The sequence below is a fragment of the Lissotriton vulgaris genome, chromosome 2_1 (assembly GCF_964263255.1).
Source record: "Lissotriton vulgaris chromosome 2_1, aLisVul1.2, whole genome shotgun sequence".
Classification (NCBI taxonomy): Eukaryota; Metazoa; Chordata; class Amphibia; order Caudata; family Salamandridae; genus Lissotriton; species Lissotriton vulgaris.
The window spans coordinates 997,285,553-997,306,377 of NC_141687.1; the positions used below are offsets into that span (position 1 = coordinate 997,285,553).

At 43.4% G+C, this 20,825-nt stretch overlaps 1 protein-coding gene across 1 annotated transcript in view; it reads left to right on the forward strand.

The window, feature by feature from the left end:
- Positions 1-351: 351 nt before the first annotated feature.
- GALNT3 (polypeptide N-acetylgalactosaminyltransferase 3) overlaps positions 352-20,825 on the forward strand; it is a 465,357-nt gene continuing 444,883 nt past the window's right edge. The window contains exon 1 of the mRNA XM_086956590.1: positions 352-533. The gene's annotated coding sequence lies outside the window, so the exon portion shown is untranslated. The remainder of the gene's footprint in view (positions 534-20,825) is intronic.

Consider the following 20,825-nt stretch of genomic DNA (forward strand, 5'->3'; position numbering starts at 1 on the left):
TTCTGAAATGTTGGAGGTATGAGAGTGTAGCAGCCTGGGGCCAGAAGGCCCGCCTCTAGATTTACAGATCGGGTGTGTGCTGTAATCTAGAAGACGTCTCCCATGTTGCTCCCACGCTGAACGCGCGAACCAGAAGGAGCACTTTCGGCTCACCTGGACACGAACACGGTAACAACTGTCACCGGGCATGCGCACAAGAGGCCTCCTCTCCGCGCTCAAATTAGGTCTCACCTAGGGTGGTGGTCAGGTAATGGCGCGTGACGTACATGCGCAGAGCGGAATCGTACTGGCTCACCTGGCTGCTTCACATAGGCGGAAGTGGGAGAAGTCTTTGCCCACAAACAAGCCTGCAAGTCCCGCCCAGCCTTAGTGCGAACCCACCTCCTTAGCATCACTTGGGCGCAGCACACCTGAGGGCAGACGCGTGGAGTCTGACAGCAGGGCTGGTTGTGCCGGAAAAAAAAACGCATCAGAGAGGCACTACGCTGTACCGGCGCCCGACGAGCCTTCAGCTGCCCGACACTCTGGTGCAGGTAGGGAACGTGCAGCGTTTAGGGCGGGCACTGACTGCCAGCTGGGGTTGCCACCTGGACAGTTTTATATCGGTATGACCGGTGTTTTTATGTCCCGGCCGGCATAATAAAAGAAATATCACCTAAAGCCGGTACATTTTCCCCTTATAAGTACCGTAAATTAATTGTGAATATAAAACACTTTAAAATGTGTTGTACTTCAGCAGCCCTAATGACACATGAATGATAATTAAACAAAGAAAGAAATGGCATGTTAAAAATGAATACAGGCGACTTTACGTGAAGTTCTAATTAAGCATTATGTACGGGCCTTTGTGGAAGGTTAAAACATTAACAACTGACCTGTATCTTATTCTAAATAAAAAAGGCGGCAAGTCGGTGTTATATCCATGGGCATTTCGAGAAAACTCAACGCGGGCTGGCTAGCTCCACTAACTGCACTGAACCGATCTAATGAAGCAGGGGTCTAAGAAGGGTTTAGGGGCACCAGGACGTTTTCTAATCAAATTTAGTTGGCATGGAAGAGGATCTAAAAAGTGTTTTGACTTCTACAGTGCAATGTGATAGTAGCTATGAAAGTTTGAGTGCATACTTTATCAAGTACCAGATGAAGCAGGGTTACAGAGAGCCGTTTCTTTCATTGATCTGCTTCCTCGGATTAGCACTTTCCAAGTGTGAGATGCTGGCACTCTACCATTGAAAGAAGTGAGCTTCTGCTAAGAAGGGCTGCTACTTTCTATAGGTGGATGTACCACTAAAAGCTCAAGCTCGAGGTCTATTGCAACCTCGAGCCTATAATGATTCAAGCTTTCATGTGGCTTCTGCTTGCTCTCTCGGTCTACCCTCGTCCACAAAACATTTGAAGTAGCAAGCATTGGTAATTGCATTAGGTTCGTCTTAAGCAGTTTTTGTTGTAAGTTGTAGCCAGGGCACAAGTTCTAAAGAAAAGAAGTGGGGGGGACTCTCCGAGTTAGGTAGACTATCCAAGTTGGGTAGTATCACAGGAAGTGACATCATGGCACGTGAAATCACGGTGCGCAACATCACATCACAAGAAGTGACATCACAGGTCTGCAGTCTCAGTGGAGAGGCCAATAATTGCAGGGGCAGAGCGCCTGCAAAACACCCTTTGAGTGACTGGTTCTCCCACCAACTAAATCTCTTGCTTGGTCCAGCTCGGTGATACCCTCTGTCAGACACACTGGAACTCCATCACCTTTTTGTTCACATGGTTACTCAGTCCCTCCCTTACTCTCCAATTTACATAATATTTTCTGCTTCGAGTCACTTACCCCCTCTACTACTGCTGCTTTCTCTTAGTCACTGTACACATCCCCCTCCCCCTTTCCTCCATCCTCATCTTTCCACTCACTAACAATCGGCCCAAAACATGTCCTGAGGCGCATTGGGAGAGCGGAAGTACAGTGGGGAGAGGGAGTTGAGGAGGGACTCGAGAGAGGCGTAGGTGGGGCTGATGATTGAAAAGCAGGGATATGAAGAGACATCAAGACAGGAGTGGAGATGGACAGTGACCGGAAGTCCGAGAAATTTCCATATTCAGCCGGAATCACCTGGAAATGCGTGTTTGGTGCACTCTTATCACGATTTTGATGAATGGACTGCGTTTTGATTAGCAGAGTGGACGGCGTCCACCCTGTAAAAATAGTAGGGGGATGCTGTCCACCCGCGTGTACCCCCGACTCTTACTCTGGTTGTAGCTTGCTAAGTAGTTGTAAAGTATGTTACAGAAAGTATGTTTAAGTGTTCTAACTTGTTTATGTACATAAAGGCAATATATTGTGCTGTTACTAGTGGTATAGTGCAGGTAAGTGATCGCAACATTGTGAAAAGCGAAATTATAGAGGGAACTAATTGAATTTGTTGATGTAATAGCAATATTATGTGTTTAGAGGAGTTCTGACAACGTCGCCTGTTGCACCATACAAATCATGGTCTTAGTGCCTGTAAGGTAACTGCATCTGTGACTGCCTGTTTAGTAGTAAAATGTAGCTATATTTGGTGTTTAGATGGGCTCTTAGAGCTTTGGGCCTTTGTGTCACTGCATTTGCTACACCATTCAAATCACGACCCTATTGCCTGCAAGATAAAATGCGCTTGTGACTGTCTTGTCTAGTAGTAAAATTTAGTAATAATCTAGGTTTAGTGGGCCCTAGTGCTTTTGGACCCAGTGCTACTGCACTCACTGCATCATTCAAATCAAGCCCCTTTTAACTGCAAGGTAACTGCAATTGTGACTGCCTGCTTAGTAGTCAAATATAGCAATATTATGTGTTTAGAGTTCTGACATCGTTAGGGCCCAGGCTACTGCACCTGCTGCACCATTCAAATCATGACCCTGTTGTTTACAAGGTAACTGCTCTTGTGGTTGCCTGTTTAATTGAAAATATGGCAATTTTAGGTGTTAAGTGGGTGCCTAGAGCTTTTGGTCCTGGTATCACAGCACCTGCTTTACCATCAAAATCATGACCTTGTTGTCTGTAAGCTAACTGCACTTGTGACTACCTGTTTAGTTTTACATTTTAGCAATGATCTGGGTCTAGTGAGGACCCTGGAGCTTTTGGCCCCGGTGCCACTGCACCTGCTGCACCATTCAAATCATGACCATCTTGTCTGCAAGGTAACTGCCTGTTTAACAGTTAAATATATCATAGGTCTTATATAAGAACTTTATTTTTAACGTGCAATGTTTATTAGAATATTTAGAATTGGTTCATAATGGCCAAATAGATTACGTTGAAAAAAACAAACTGATAATGCCTACAAAGAGCAAAGAAAGGTACTGAGGCATGAATAGGAAATGCGACAAACGTCTAAGGCTAAAGCATCTGCTTTACACAAACAAGTAATAAAATGCAAGCATTTCAGGATACTGTTAGATTCTTTCTGGCTTTTCCATGGGAATAGATCTTATCTTGAAAGTGAATGTGGCTTCAACAGTGTGGACAGCTTTAGTAGAAGTATCCTAAATGTATGAAACCAGGGGAAGTTAATTCAAAAGCGAATGAACACAGTTATTCAGCGAATGGGAACGGAAAAGAGCCCCTGTTTAAGATATATTAAATAAAATAGATTTTGCAAGCAAAACATAACAATCATTGGCACAGCCAATAGGTCTCGCCTTTGGGACTTTATAAGTGTTTAGCCATGCAGCACATTATCCTGGGTGCTGTGCCATCAGGGATTGAAGAGCTTATTCTCAATGCCGTTCACAGAAATGAATGCACATGACACCTGTCTGCTTACAAATACAGTAATGGCAAACAACAGTTACAGAGGAGACCTGGAATCGAACAGATGTTCGAGGTGAGCTTAAGGATGTGGCTGTGCCTCTGTGCTATTTGGCTATCTGGCTTGGCAGTTCGGGCTGGACTGTTCCCATGAGGCACAGGGTCAGACTGATTTGCATTTGGCCATGTCTGAACTGGGGTGGCGGAGTGGGCTATAGAACGGTGATGGATTAAACCCAAATCTGTTGACTGGGTGTGAGTGTTTGATTGGTTCAGATGCTCCGTCCATCACCACCCCCTTTTGTACCGCTTTGTTCGCCATAAGTTGGCAGGGTATGCTCAGACGCGAGTCCCTTGCTCACTTTGCCACTGAATTCAAGCAAGCCGGGCTGAAGACGGCTGTAATGGCAGAAACCGGTCCTAGGAAGCTTGTTTCCGGCCCAAGGAAGGCATGGCTTGGCAGTTCAGGCTGGACTGTTCCCCTGAGGCACAGGGTCAGACTGATTGGCATATGGCCATGTCTGAACTGGGGTGGCAGAGTGGGCTAAAGAACGGTGATGGATTAAACCCAGATCTGTTGCCTGGGTGTGAGTGTTTGATTGGTTCAGATGCTCCGTCCATCACCACCCCCTTTTGTACCGCTCTGTGCTATGTGGAGCAGCAGCGGGGGAGCGACGTGCTAAACCTTGGAAAAGGTTGAGGGCTACTCACTGGAGCGGCCTCCATAAGTAGCCTTGGGAGGTTGGAGGGGCTGGGCGGGAGGGCAGAGGGCGGGAAATGGTACGGGAAAAACCGTGATAAAAACAAAGTAGAATCACAACAGAATTGCAAAGTGGTGCTGAATACAGTGGTAAAAACTGTAGAAACAATGCGTCTAAATGCAAGCACAGTAATAGCAGACAACAATAACAGGGGAGACCTGTGACTGGAATACAGTATTAAAATGGGGAAAACAAAACTTGCAAATGCGGGAACCGTAATGGCAGACAAAAAGTACAGGGGAGATCTGGGACCAAAAAGCTGTTCGAGGCGAGCTCAGGGCTGTGGTGGTGCCACTGTGGTTTGAGGAGCTGCAGCGAGGGAGTGGCATGCTAGACCTTGGAAAAGGTCGAGGGCTGCTCCATTACCATTAGATCAATGTAACATTGTATCACAGGATAGCCTAGCCTCTTAATAAAAAAAATCAGACTAGGAATATATCGGCCAACTAAAGGTCAAGTGGCGCCCTCATCGAAAATTTAAACTCCGTGGTAAAAAAGCCGTAATTGCTTATAAGTAGCGCCGCACTTTAAGATTAGACAAACAAAAATGGCGAATGTCACAGTCATCGTAAAGTTAAAGAAAGTAGGTGGTAAAGGTGGTTGTAAACAAATGTTGCCCGCAGTGCCAAATAAGCTGAAAAGTCAGCTAATGTGTTTGTAGTGCCCTCATCATGAAGTTAAACTCAGTGTTGGGAAAAGCTGTGATCAAATATAAATAGCGCCCCCAGCGTGAGATTAGACAAAGTAGAAGCACACATCGTAAACAGCAGCGCCTGCAGCACCAGCATCACGAAAATAAACAAACAGAGCATACGGAGGGCTCAGGAGAACGTTGCTTTAAAAAAAATGGTGATTTCTTTGGGAGTTTGCCAATGAATTGTTCACCCAAGAATGCATTTATCCACAGAGGTTACTACTGCATGACAGTAGGCACTTTTTTTGAGTCGCTTTATAAGGCAAAGAAAAGTGGGCTGCTCAGGGAGGAGGGCGCAGCCATCCCACTGGTTTGCTGGATCAGGGGGCCTATTCATGGGTGTGGTGGGGAGGTGGCTTGTCTGTGATTAGTTTATTGTCTGCACGTCACCCGAGGGCATTATCTTCAGATAATCTGGCCGGCCTTTGTCTGCCCTCTGCTATGCAGGGAAAGGAGTCACAAACATCATGGCCTCAAGTCCAGCACAGGTTTATTTTTAAACGAAATAAGAAGGGGGTGGTGGGTCAAAACAACCTCAAATTTAAAACAAAAGGTTTGGAGGTCAATTATAGATAGCAGACAAGAGCAGCTCATTCACGTGAGATGCCCTCCATATATATGTGTGAAACGTATTGTATTTATCACCAGGGTACACTTCCACATAAAACTATAATCCTCAGAATAGAAAGGGGTGTTGTATTAAATGCCAGGATGGTTTAACAGTCTCACATAGGCTCCTTTCCTTGGGCATTATGCCTTAAAAACTCATTTCTTTAAAATGCATTGCGCTTCTGCCTTTCACCCAAATTACACAAACGTGCTTTTCAAAGCGAGCGCACGCTCTTTCTTCACAATAAATAACGCTTGTTTACGTTTGCCAATAGGAGTCACTTCCCAACTGTAATTAACAAGCGCAGCCGCAAAGTGAAAGCGACGCACTGTGTTTCATTAGTAACATGATCCACAACAACAAGGGAGGAATGCAGCTGCCACAAAGCGCGCCGCTGCTCGCTCCCAACACCAAAACACTGTGGGAGTGACCTTAACACAAAGAGGTGGGTCATGCACCCACCTTTGGCCATTTGCGTGCTTTCATTATTGAAAGTCACACGCAAAGGCCAATAGAATATGTGGGAGTTACCGGACCCACACGGAGAACTTTCGGGGAAGTTTGGAGTGCTCACAAGCAGCCTCCCATAAAGCAGCGCATGCGTGCTGTTCTAGGCTCGTTCTAAAAAGGAAAGGCGTATACATAGCTATTTAATGTCTGATTTGTACGAAGTGAAACAAGACAACCAGGATTAATTGTAGCTTCCCTACTTAACCAAATTGCGTAATCGCACATAAAAACACCTTCAAATACGTGATTTTAAAATACCAGTGTTTGATTTAATAGGGTATTATCTGGGCCACATAAAGTGTTCACACGACTGCAGTCCTGCCTTTTAGTTCACTAATACCACTGTTGCCGGGATAGGGGCAGAAATGGTTTTCAGTTCATGTTTGAAAACTATTAATGTAAAAGCTTCCACATTTTAAAGAAATGCACATTTGTAAATTTTGGAAATACTCTATCAGTGATAATTGTTGTATGATTTAACTGGCAAACATGTTCCGGGCTTGGTTCATTTGACCTCTGGCACAGATCTCCCTGTTAATTTGTTGTCTTGCCCAACTCTAATACTTTCACCTCTCAAATCAAAGTAGTGCAGATATCCATTACCTGACAGTACTTGCCTGTGTAAAGCACTGTTATTATGGTTTTTTTTGTACCACCGTAAAGCAATACCTTTAAAAATGATATATTGGTCATCTGGTATATTCCTTCCTTTGATAATTCTGTTGCTGTAAGGTGTGCAGTTTTCACTTAAAAGGTTGAAGTCCTGCCGTTCACTGAGGTAGTGTTGCTCTGAAGGCACTCTCAATCAGTTGTTGAATACCAGTGATGCTGAAGTTGTTGAAGTGGTAGAGTCATGTAGGAATGGAATTTTCTGTACTACCAAAGGCTGTCTCATAAAACTGTTCTGTTGTCGAATGACGTGACCAAGACAGCCTAGTCTTGGGAGTAGCAGAAAAAGTGCTGGGCAATGAGCCTTGTGCCTCTTTTCCTTGTCTGAGGTTTAGATGAGGGTTCGGGGAAAGATACAGTGGCTGTTATGCTGCAGTTTTAGTCGAGCAGTCTAGTGCTGCAGTAGAAATCATACTCCACATTTGATCAATCCTCTGCAGATCCAGCGGAGGAATTGGGTTTGCATAACGAGTCAGTCCCTGGACTTGGGGACTTTTGGCTATAGTCATTGCGAGAAATCCACAAGCTATTCAGTGCCCTGGTCAAAATCAAAGCAAAAGTGGTCCTAGTTCTAAACTCCGCAAACTGGTGGGCATCAAGTTGATGCCCCAAAGAAAACATAAGCAAGATAGACCACAAGTGAAAAAATTATAAATAGTCTAGAATCCTTATCTGTTTCAAAGGGCAGTTGATCTCACTGGCAGTCTTCATCCCTTGGGCCCCCAAACCCATTGAATAATCAGCAGATTTGTGGATCAATAGGCAGTAAATCGTAAGCTTAATGAAAAGGCAGAGCCCCTAATGGCCTTCTAATTGAAGAGTAAAAGGTGTTCCACTAGAGGGTGAAAAAGGCCTGCCTCTCTTCAGACCCTATGTAGCAGTGTGGCAGAAGACCGAGAAGAACCGAAGGCTTAACCAGTGAATACTGCAGCAAGTCCTTACTCATCCTAGGTCCCATCAGAAAGCAAACCAGTCCTTGTCCTATGTCACCCATACACTGTCCCCTTCTCAGTGACAGTCTCCCATCCAATCTGAGGGGGAGGAACACTTAACTATTTAAGGGCGTGTTTACCAGGGACATCCCACTTCATTCAGTGCCACTACGATGTCAACCTCGTCATCTTATCTAGTGAATTAATGAGGAAATAGCATACCTATTTTAGTGGACACTACAATGATCATGTGATGAAACAAGGAGTACTTAGGCCTGCTTCTGGCGCAAAATTTCCTTTAGAAAATAACTAAATCAAGAAGCAGTTTCTCGTGGTACTTATCCTGGTAGGTTGGTGGGTTCTATTAAGCATAAAGAATAAGGTAGAACACCACTCAGTTGTAAATGAACATAAAGCACCATGTCGGAATTCTTTTTTGCTCTTTCTATTCATTATATATCATCTTTTTATGCAAAGCATGAAAATACATATATGATATTTTGCACGAGCAAGTCGCGTTCAATGAAACTTGGTAGTCCAGCAATGTCTCAAAAAAGATAAACTCTATTTGTGTGTGAAGTTTTGTTGAGCTTTCCAGTTGATTGATGTTAGCAGTTCTAGTACAGTAAGCTCTTAAGGCAAGTAAGTTCTTGTTGTAGTTGTGTCAAAGATAATGAGGATACATCCACCAGTAATAGTCAATGATTAACAAGATACCTGCTTTCACATGTTTTGTCCCTACTGGAGCTTTTCAAGGACGCAAGGAATGAAAATTTCATATTTGTAGTTGAAATAGTTGATGGATTTGAGCCCCTCTGTAGTTTCTCGCTCGAAACATGGTATATTCCAAGCCTGAACAGGTCGAATTCATAACAAATAGATATACAAATAGAAGAGAACCTGACGTGCCAAGGAAAATTTGAGAACCATTACTTTATGCAGTATTGGATGAAAAAGAAGTCATTGTGATTAAATATATACTGGTTCGCACCTGATAAAACCTATGTGCCCACAAACAAGTAGTCAAAGCAAGAACAATAAAAAGGGATGAGTACCTCATTGGGCTGAAATTGAAGTAGTATGGTCCGTGAACGTGAGATTCAAAGAGGCTATGAACCTGAATTGCAGAAAGCTTCAATGGGAACAGGAAGTCCTCTCTTGAATTTACAAAGCGGGGAGGTTCTGTTTGTGTTGAAAAGCACAAGGTATAAATGAGGTGGATCAATATTGTAAATGAGAATCATATGGCGTAAGTAAGATTATGTCTCATAGAAGTAGTTTACCTTTTGAGAAGTTGGGAATAAGGTTGTTTAAAATCAGTGTGCAATTAGATAAGCACATTGGTTTTTTGACTTCTGCAAACTCCATTGAATAAGAACTGTAGAAGCCAAGAACTCCTAAACCATATCTGTGATTTGTAGCTCAACACTAACAAACAAAATACAAAAACAAGTACACACTATCTGACTCCAGCACATCTACTATCCTCTGCAACTGCATGTTTAAATATGAAAGTATCTATTTATTTTTTAAATATTTATTTTTATTTTAAATATTTATATATCGCAACATATACCCGAAGGCGTCAAGGCGCTTGAGGAGACTACATCAGCTGAACGGTAACTGTGCATCAGCTCAGACCGACAGCCAAGTCTTTAGGCCTCTCCTAAAGGATAACAGATCAGGGGCGTTTCTCAAATCAAAAGGTAGCTTGTTCCACCATCTAGTGGAAATACTGAAAAAGCTTTTACCAGCCCATCTTTGAAGACGAAACGTGGGTTCTTCTACTAGCTTCAATGAGGTTGAGCGCAAGGTTCGACAGGGGGTGTACCATGTAAAGAGCTTCCTCACATAGCAGGGTCCAGCGCCCTGCAGTGACTTCAAGGCAATACACATGGCCTTGAACATTATACACTTTTCCATGGGTAACCAATGTAATGTTTTAAGAGCCTGTTTTGCTGATGTAAATTTGGCTAATCCAAAAAGCAGTCTTGCTGCAGAGTTCTGAAGAACCTGAAGCTTAACCAGCGCAGATTTGTTTACTCCTAGCAGAAGCCCATTACAATAGTCGAGTTTTGAAAGGACTAACGCTGACATCACTGTTTTTTGTAGGTTTCCTGGGATGAAGAGGAGCACTTTCCTTATAATTTGCAAGACCAAATAAATGTATGAAGTAAGCCTTTTTATGTGCAGGGAGAAGGAGAGAGAGGAATCCATTATGACCTCAAGATTTTTGGCTTTGACCACGGGCGTGGGAACCGCTCCAAGTTCTGGAGGCCACCAGTCTGTGGACCAAAAAGTGGTGTCTTTACCAAAGGGAAACACCTCTGTTTTACTTGAATTCAATTTGAGGCAGTTCTTGGCCATCCATTTACTGACACTTTTCATGCAGCCCTTAAATTTTAATGCTGTGTCCTGCTTATTACTTGAGATTGTAATAATTATCTGTATATCATCTGCGCATGATACCAATTTGAACCCGTGCTTTTTTATCAGGCGAGCCAGGGGAGCAACATAAATGTTGAAAAGGGTAGGGCTCAGCGAGGAGCCCTGAGGGACCCCATGGGAGTCTAAAACGATTTAGATTTGAAGCCATCCGATTCAACAAATTTTTCTCTGCCCTGTAGGAAAGATTTCAGAAATGCGAAGGCCTTGCCACCAACTCCAGCCTCACCGAGTCGATTAATTAGGATGCTGTGGTCTACCATATCGAAGGCAGCGGACAGATCAAGCAGTATCAAAACTGCTTATCCGCCTTTGTCAACTGCCCTTCTGATTTGCTCTGTAGCAGTGAGCAAGGCAAGTTCAGTACTATGTTGTCGTCTGAAACCATATTGTGTCAGATTAAGGATTTGATTGTTCTCAATATAAGTCCCTAATTCCTGGTTCATGTGTTTTTCCAGGATCTTCGCCAGTAGGGGTAAACGGGAGATGGGGTGATAGTTACCTACATCCAGTTTGTCTAGGTCAGACTTTTTTTAAAGGGGTAGGATAGATGTTTTTTTCCATGAGGGAGGGAACATTGCGGTTTTAATGAGTGTTTAAGACTTCCATAAGAGGGTGGGCTAAAGTCTCAACTAACCTGTGGCTAATGTTGGGAGGGCAGTGGTCTAGTGGGGACCCTGACCTGGTTGCTAGTAAATATTTAACAGTTAGTTCCTGAGACATTGGTGTAAAATTGGGGAGACCGTGCGAAGTATGACCATATGCCACGGTAAGCGTGTCAAGACAAAGCTTTGTCGTCTCGTTTGGGGAGGCCTGGTTCAATGGGGTTTTACCAGAATGGGCCATGAATGTATTATAGATACTGGAGACTTTGTCACAAAAATGAGAGGCCAGGTTATCGCAGAACGCTTGATCTGCTATGACTTGACTAGTCTCTTGTACCTGACTAAGTTTCAGAACTGTGGAGAATAGTTCTTTTGAATTATTTTCTGCCCCTTCTATTTTTTCTGAGTAGTATCTGATCTTATTATTTTTTATCAGTTCTTTATATTGGGCTATTCTCAGCTTATATTTTTCCTTTTCCTTAGAGTCATAGCATTTACGCCAGCACCTTTCCTGGCCACGACAGAGTCTTCTTGCTCGTCTTAGATCTTCAGAAAACCATGGTTCTGTGGGTGCAGTCCTGTTAGCTTTGCCTGTTCTCTGCGGAATGGTTAAATGAACTGCTTCAGAGATACAGTCATGATATTGGAGCGATGCAGTTTCTGAATCTGAGGAAAAACATTGTTTACAAAGAATTAGTTGCTCAGTGAAGGTGTTTTTATCAAAGCGCTGCCACAAGTAATTTACATAGTGGTACAAGGCCCAGGTTGTGTTCACAAAATCTTAGACATCCTTGTGAAATCACCGCTCACAGCAGAAGTCTTGGGGCAGAAGTAGTAACCAAATTGAGATTGTCCCCGACACACCCAGGGCAGCAATTGAGCCCGGTATGAACAAAGCTGGAGTCTGTGCAGTGTCTTTGTCTCAAAAGGAGACACAGTGATTAAATAAAATCTAGAATACGTTAACAAGGTATACCGAGCACAAGCGAGAACTGTGCACCCTATTACGTATAATGCTCAGACTTCGGGGCAGCCACAAGCTCATACTTGCCCTCTGAGCGGCAAATTAGTGAAAGGTAGAACAACTGTTTGAAGCGGCAACAGTGTCTTTCACAGTTCTGGCTTCACCCGGCCTGCACTTCAAAGGGAGAGAGAGAAATCCCCTTCAGGCAGGTGCATTGACTGACTGAACCTATTCTCAGGGAGAAGTCTGGTGAGGATTCATGGTTCCCCCTTTCCTCCCTCCTGAGGAGTGCCCTCAGAGGGCACACTGACTCTGCACCACCTCTTTTTAGAGTAAAGTCAGCATGCCTTGTTACTGCGCCTTTGGATCTGGCCCAAGTTTACAATACAAAATCTATACAGAACCATAAATAAATATAAATCAGAAGAACAAAACATGCACATTAATCTAGTGTGTGAGTATTTATCTCCTTTTTTATTTAATAAACTTATTTTCAATTATGTTTTACAGTTGTTTGATAATCTTATCTTTCTGGTGCAGATGACACAGATACATGAAACAATTAACACAATTAACATCATGGAATACAAAAAAATACAAAGAAATGTTGAAGATCCAGAACTTGTCGATATCAGTGAGTTATATATACTCTCAACAATCAATGTATTACCCCTATTCTCACATGGGGTTTAAAAGGCATTCTTGTAAGCACTTCTCCACCTAAACAATCCACATTCCTTCCCTTTTCATGATTCAATATTTCAGGCTTCATAACCAAAATATATAGTTGTCCACAGAGAGTGTTCTTCTTTTTCCCCCCAAGAAACTGCCAACGCGTTACGACCTCAAAAAGTGGTATATGTAAACATATACCCATATTCCATAAATATTACTTTTCATTGTTTAGGCGGTGTCTCGTTGCTCTGTACCCTGTGGCACCGTTACTGGGCCGTGTGACAATTCTGTATTTTTCACTGACCGTGCTGAAACAGAAAGCAGTTTCAAAATCCCTAAAGTGTGATTCAACATCATGGAAATCTGATCAAATCTGTTGCTTGAGTCACCCCATCATGTGTTGCAAGAGTGGGCATCCTGTAATATGATTTGGAAGGGTTGGATTACATTAGCACTCGTGCATTTACAATGCATGCCTTTACCATGCATCAATTACATTGTAATGCCTTTACCATGCAAACCTTTAACCCATGTATATACCTTTACCACACAAGCCTTTACAATGCATGCTAGGTATATGTAAGGTAAGTGAAACCTACATAAATATTCACTTGAAAAAAACAAAGGTGACCGGGGCATTATGGTTAGGGTCAGGTGTCACTCGTACTAAACCATTGAAATTTGGCAGTTATATTTACCTTAGCTAACTAACTGATGACCATAATGCACTGCTTAAGACTTCACATTTGACATTACTCATGGCATGGTCAGCGACATCAGATGCAGAAAGGCTGTCTACCGAGGAACCAGGCACTACATATAGCACTGAGTTCTCCCTGTTGAACATTATTCCTGAGACCATTCAGAGCTCCTTCATAAGGAAAGCTGAAGCAAGATCTACAATGTACATTAATAAGTAATCTACATATTGAAATGTGGAATTTATAATTCCCTGTCATCTGAAGCCACATTGTGCGAGCCTGTTCCTTACTATGCAGGTCAATGGTTTTGATGCCAGAATGAAATTAGTGTGGAAAGAGGACAACTTACTTAGTATGTGGCCCTGTATATTTGTATCATGTCTCAAACCAGCTTGTTGGTTGGTAACTGTGGAGCCAGGACAGCATAGAATTTGAACCATTCCGTGAAACCGAGACTCAGTCATAAATGTAGGCAGTCATGCCCAAATATTCTCAATCTAGTATGTCAAATATTTTGTTTGTATGTAAACTAACAATGTGCCTAGGCTCTTCAGAGCTATTGCTTCTTAAAGTACTAGGAACAATCTCTGAGGCTAAATGTCGTATTTCTACTGCGAATAAATCTGGCCTGATCCAAATGGACCAAACTAATTATCAGTGGGGCCAATCAAATGGAAAGAACCTAAGATGGAAATTTTGTATCCACTTTTTTCAGCCATGGAGTTCTATAAGACCTTTTGTCTTAAGGTTCCTTGATTAAAGTAGGGAGCCCAACAACCTATTACTTTCACGATAAGTCCAGGAAAGTGAGTCTAGTCAACACCTCTTTGATAGTTATTGAATTGGGGACCATCAGCTTAACATACTGAATGTAAAAATCAACAGACAGACTTTCTGCTCCAATTATTTTGCCTTTGAACATTAATCTATTTGCATGAGCTATGAGTGCTGGCTTCAGGGACTTTTTTCTGCATCACAGACTGCTGCGTCCGGCATGGCTCGCGGGTGGGGTGGTGTTAGGCGGTTGCGGACAGGGAGGGAGGTCACAGGGTGGGAAGGAGGTGGCAGGGGGTTCATAATAAAGCTTTTAAAAAGCGTACCTTTCGGCCGGGCCCTGCATCTTCTCACTCCTACTCTCCTGCATCCGGCAGGAACAGGAAGTAGGCAGCCTGGCTCCTTCCCCTAAGCCAATCACAATGCTGCATGCAGGTCTGTGATTGGTCTACCCCTCCAGCCCCTGGCTGAACGTCGTGTCACAGCGCTCAGACCAAACAGTCATTGCGCACTCAGGAGTGGGAAAACCCTCCTGCCCTGCTCCGTAAGCAGAGCAGAGCAGCCCCGCAAAAGAAACACCCAATCGTAATAACTAAAAGTTATTTCCATTTTATGTTTTTGCTTCTCGCGTTCCGAGAAAGCAGTGGGGCGACACTCCTCCGCCATATTGGTGAGATGCTCACATTTACATTTCAAAGGCTATCTCTTATCCTTGGTTGCCTACAAGAAAAATGGCAGGAATTGAATTTATGTAACCCTTACAACCCCTGGAAGAAAACTGGAAAAACAATTGTATTTGAATATTTATCTGAAAGGTTAATTTTGATTCCAGCTCAAGCATTATTAAACATTGATTTCTACGACTTTTTGAAAATCAAAACCGCCCTCTCCAAAATCAAACTATCGCCTGCACAGTCGTCAATATCCCAATACATGGCAAGCATCAACAGACTAGAACACCAGGTCTCACACCTCTACAAACTCCTACACCCAAAATCCACCAATCTGAACACTAAGACAATTAACTACTGGGAAAAACAAAATAAAAACACACTTGATGAACAAGAATGGGCAACACTATCGACCTCTGCCTTGTGCAATAAAATCTCCCCGGTGCTCTCACAAACCAAAACCTGGCTACTCCACAAGGCCTTCTGGACCCCGGCACGCTTATTCTCACTAGGTCTCAGGGACAACGCACTATGCTGGAACTGTAGCAAGGAAAAAGGGGACCCAGCACACCTTATCTACCAATGTCCAATGCTCAACACCTACTGGGAGAGAATCTTTGGTTTAATAAACTGGGTACTGGGCTGCACACTAACAAATTAATTTTCCTCTTTCACCACCGCATTTATGACTGCAGAACTAAGATCACAGCACAATGATGACCTTCTAGACCTGCTGCTGACCGCCGCGTGAAAATGGTCCTAACCAATTGGAAAGACACAAGTAAGACCTAATACAAAGGCTGGTTCAACTGGGTTATGCACCTCAGAGGTGCGGACAACATTGCACTACAGAACTCACCCTGGAAAGCAGCAACCAGAGGGATGTGGAAATCACTCCACATATACCTAGACTTCTACGAACCCCCATGGAACCAAGTTGTCCCAGCGACACAACCCCCTGACCCCTCTAAGTGCGGTAAAAAGAATGTAACAATGCGCAATCACTATGGCCCTACGGATCGGTTGGACTGAGGAGTCTCCCTATCTCTCCATAAGCAAGCAAGTGATGTGGCGGCTTGGTCAGACATTTATACGTTTCACAATCACAGAGCCTTTATTGTGTCCTTATCTCACCCCTTTCTCTTCTGCTTTTTCTATCATCTTTTTCTCTTATTCTCACTAAACCTCGTCAGGTGGGGTTAGCTAAGCATATGTTTCGAAGTGACTGTAAACACGGTTGTACAAACTACGATTGTCTAACCTTGTAACAGAATTGCTAATGTCTTGTCTATAAAAAGTAATAAAATACTTTGAAATCAAAAAAAAAGAAGCCCTTCATGCATTTGAGCAGTGGCATATCCTTTCAAGAGTTTAACCAGTCACTTTTAGTTGCTGACAGCTGTATTCCGCTGTTAAATTGGTACAAATGTGGTATGAATGTAGGACACTCATGTTTTGTTCATGCAGCCGTTATCATGCAGATGCTTTTACCATGCATGCCTTACTACACATGGTAAGAATAATTACGGTATGTAAAACCCCTATGTATGTATGTATGTGTGTGTGTGTATGTAACTGTGTTGGAAGTGGGATTACTTGTTGTGGAGAGTGAAGCCCTACTCAAACAGCAGCCACAATTAATGTCAGGATGAAGTCCCAAGCAAACCATAAATTAACTGTGCTTAACATTATAGTAGCTTGGCACAAAACAAACCGGCTTAACTTGGAGGTAATGTGTAAAGTAATTATGCAGCACTTCAAACAGTAATAAAGTAAAAACACAACACAAGAAATCCTACACCAATTAGAAGAATGTAGAGTAAAATGTAAGAAATGATTTGACACCAAAACGACAAAAATCCAATTAATAGAACCAGAGATGTGCAATTTTAAACATGTAAGTGAAAATAGTGCATAGAAGCACAAAGTGCCAACTATGGTTATCTGGTTATGCCAGCCAGGAACGAAGTCACAAGTTCAAGCCGACCATGATGAAGTACAGACCGGATACAGGGACCAAGTTAGGCCAGCTGTACAAAATACCTTAAATTCTGGTTGCAGAGCGTTGCTAGATCTTGCGCCGAAGATGCATTGCTCAGTGGCGGTTCTGATGTGGCTGCAAGGGGATGCATCGCGCTGTCTCAGTTCTGCTCATAGGACCACAGCTGGGCTGTCAGAGTACCTTTAGGCCCACTTTAAAGGGCCTAGGACTGCTGTGGCATCACTTGTGGGGAAGAGGGTAGGAAGCAAGACTCACAGAAAGTAAAGTGCAGGTACTGGATTCAACATGGTTGGAGCCCTTTCTGTCCCTGAGGCTCTGATCAGGAAGCCATCCAACTAGCTCTTGGAGCCACTCTGGTGGTCCTGGTTTCAAGATGCAGGTCCAGACCTTTCACTCAGGCAGCAGATTAGCAGTCCTTATTGCTGAGCAGCACAGCAGTCCTTCCGAGTCTTCCACAGGTCCAAAGGTGTACTGAAGAATTTGATCTGAGGATACACTAGTTATACATGGTGTCTACTGTGAAGTAAAAGCAGGTTCTGGAGGTGTCCACCCTCAAAGGTGTTTGGAATTTCCTACCTTCCTGCCCTGGTCCCAGCTTGTCTGGGGTCACAAAAACCATTGTCAAACCCTTTGTGACTGTACCCAGGTAGAGCCTTAGTGATGTGCAAGTGTGGAAGATGATCGCTGCTCCCCCTTCACCCAGTCTGAGACGGATCATCCTGCAAACACCCTTTGTCTCACTGTCTGGGAGGAATACACAAAGACCAACTGCAAGTTGCACCTACTCATGTGACCTATAATACATGCGGCAGGCACCGAATGGTTAAGACAAGAAAATGGCAACCTGAGCAATGTTACTTAAAATCTGACTTTCCAATTAAAGAGGGTTTTAAATTACAATTCCATAGAGACCACACTCGACATTCCTCCTGCTCCTAATTGAAAGTTATCACTTATTAAATGTTATAAGTTAACCCAATGTTATCCTATCTGAGTTGCAGGCCTTGCAGTAGTGAAACTAATTTAAGAGGTTTTTACTACCAGGACATGTACATGATACAATAACATGTCAAACTTATTAAATACAGTGCACCTTTCTCACTGGGGCTATTGCGACTTAAAAACATGAAAAAGGAAGGTGTAGGCTTGGCAAAAGTTTACTGTGCCAGGTCGAAATGGCAGTTTACAACTAGGCTGCCATGGCAGGCCTGAGACATGCTTAAAGGGCTACTTAAGTGGGTGGCACAATAAGGGCTGGAGGCCCAGTAAGTGAAGCAGGTCCACTAGTAGCATATCATTTACATGCCTTGGGTTCATGTAGTACCAATATACTAGGGACTTTCAAGTAAATTAAATATGCCAATTTGGTGTAAGCATATTTTACAATGTTTAAATTAGAGAGCACATGCACTTTAACACTGATTAACATTGGTAAAAAGTCCTAAGGCCAATAAAAAAGAGGTCGTCAAAAAAATGGGAGTTAAGTAAAACATTGGGGGTAAGACTACCCTAAGGTTGACAGGTCTTTACCTCTACCACCCATAAACCCTAAAACTAACTCCCTAAACACATTTCTATTTTATATGTCTCTCTGTATCTATCCCTATCTATATCTCTTTGTTTCTCTTTCTTTGTCTGTCTCTCTATCTTTGTCTCTCACTCTCTCGCATATATAATTTCCCCACCCTCCACCCCCAAAAAAATGCGAAATGCATTTTGGCTCCCTGGCCTTTGTCATTGACAAAGGCCAGGGGGACGAAACGCAAAGATTACACGTGAGAAATTAAATAAACATCAAGATAAAGAAGCTCAGAGTTGGGTTTTTTTGGGGGAAAGAAGTGTTTGGGGAGTCCGTCCTTGCATGCTGTAAGTACTGGCTTTGCTGTGAGCAGTAGCCATAGACGGGAGTTTGGAATAAAAAAAAAAATAATAATAATATATATATATATCTATATCTATCCTACCCTACTGGCGGTCGCCAGTAGGTAGTTATAGTTAGGATTGGCTACCATAGGAAATCCGCAACATTCTATTGGGAATAACTCTGGCGACGGTTGAGGAATTTGTGTGTAATTTTCCAAAATTTTGGCCAGCTCCGCTCCGCACCTTCCCTGAAAGTTTCGGGGGGATTCGTGAAGTGGGGGCTGAGAAAAAAAGGAGTCCCAAAACGTGTTTTCCCCATGTTAATTTCCGTAGGACGGTCTGACAAGTCTACAGCCCGAACCGCTGAATGGAATTACGCCAAACTTGGCAAAATTGTAGGGACTGGTACACAGATGTGCCTTTGCTATATTTGGTTGAAATTGCTCCAGAGGTTTGTTTGAAAATTAACTTCAAAAACACATATATATCTATAGGCGCGCTCCGAGCGCTCACTGGTGCGTGTACCGGGGATCGAACCCGGCGCGCTACGGGAGTGCGCGAGCGGAAAGCTGATTGGCTGTCGGGTGTCTGTCCACATTCTAAACAGTCCGGAGAGTCCGCCATTTTGTGTCTCGGTAAAATCGAGACACAAGAAGTGAAAAAGAAAGAGGTAAATAATTAAAAGGGGGCAGAGTAGACACCCCCTGACCCCCTAGGTTTTCTGAGGGGGGCCTAGAAGGACCCTGAAGGGCAATAAAAACTTTTTTTTGTTGTTGAAATTTTCACGGGGTAAGCGCTGGGTGCGTTCCCGGGTACGCTCTCCGGTTCGCGCACCCTGAGCGCACCACGGGGAAAAACAGTGTAAAAAAATAGAGTAAAAAAATAAAGTAGAATGTTTAGAGGAAAGTGATGCTTTGCTGGAGTGTGTCACAAAAGTGACGCAACTCCAGCAATGCATCCTTTCACATGGGGCCAGCCCCATGTGAAAGGGCTTGCATCAGTCTTACGCCTGCTGTGAGGCAGGCGGAAGATTTTGACGCAACGGTGTCCTAAAAGTGACGCAGTGAAATCTCATAGATTTCACTGCATCACTTCTACGACCCTTTCCTGTGTCAATACGCCCTCTTTGCATACATTACACCTGGCGCAGGTATAATGTGGCGCAGGGGTTTACAAAGTGACGCATTTACAAAGATGCGTCACTTTGTAAATATGACTCCACGAGGTGGATTTTTTACACCACTGGTGCATCACAAAAAGTGACGCACCGGTGGCGTAAAAGTGATGGATGGTCTCAGAAATGAGGCCTTCAGTCTTCTACTCATACGTCATATTTAATGTATGACGCATTATGTCGCAAGGAGTTAAAGATGCGTCAGTATTTCTGACGTATCTGTAAGCACAAAAGTGATGCATTGCTGGAGTGTGTTACAAAAGTGACCCAACTCCAGCAATGCATCCTTTCACATGGGGCCAGCCCCATGTGAAAGGGCCTGTGTCAGTCTTACACCTGCTGTGAGGCAGGCGCAAGATTTTGACGCAACAGTGTCGTAAAAGTGACGCAGTGAAATCCCATGGATTTCACTGCGTCACTTCTACGACCCTTTCTTGCTTCAATACGCCCCCTTTGCATACATTACACCTGGCGCAGGTATAATGTGGCGTGGGGGTTTACAAAGTGACGCATCTACCTAGATGGGTCACTTTGCAAATATGACTCAACAAGGTGCATTTTTTACACCACTGGTGCATCAGAAAAAGTGACGCACCGGCGGCGTAAAAGTGACGCATGGCCTCATAAATGTGGCCTTCAGTCTTGTACTCTAACTTTTTCTTTCACTTTCTCTGTTTCTTCACTGCCTTACTCACCTTGTCTCACACTCAATTGTCTTTATCCAGTCTGTATCTCCACTCTTTCCTAACAATCATTGCTCTTTTGTTACCCTTCCACATCACCGTTCTTTTACTACATTTTCTTCACTTAAACACATTCCCCATGTTCACTCTCCTTCTCCTCACTCTCGTTCCCCACACTCACCTTATTTCAGTCCCCCTACTTCACTTCCCTTCCCCTCTCGTCCCTTTCTTTGCTTTCTCACTCATTTTCCTCTCTTCTCTCACTGCACTCCACTTCAGTTACTCTTTTTCATTTTTTTAAGAATACAGCT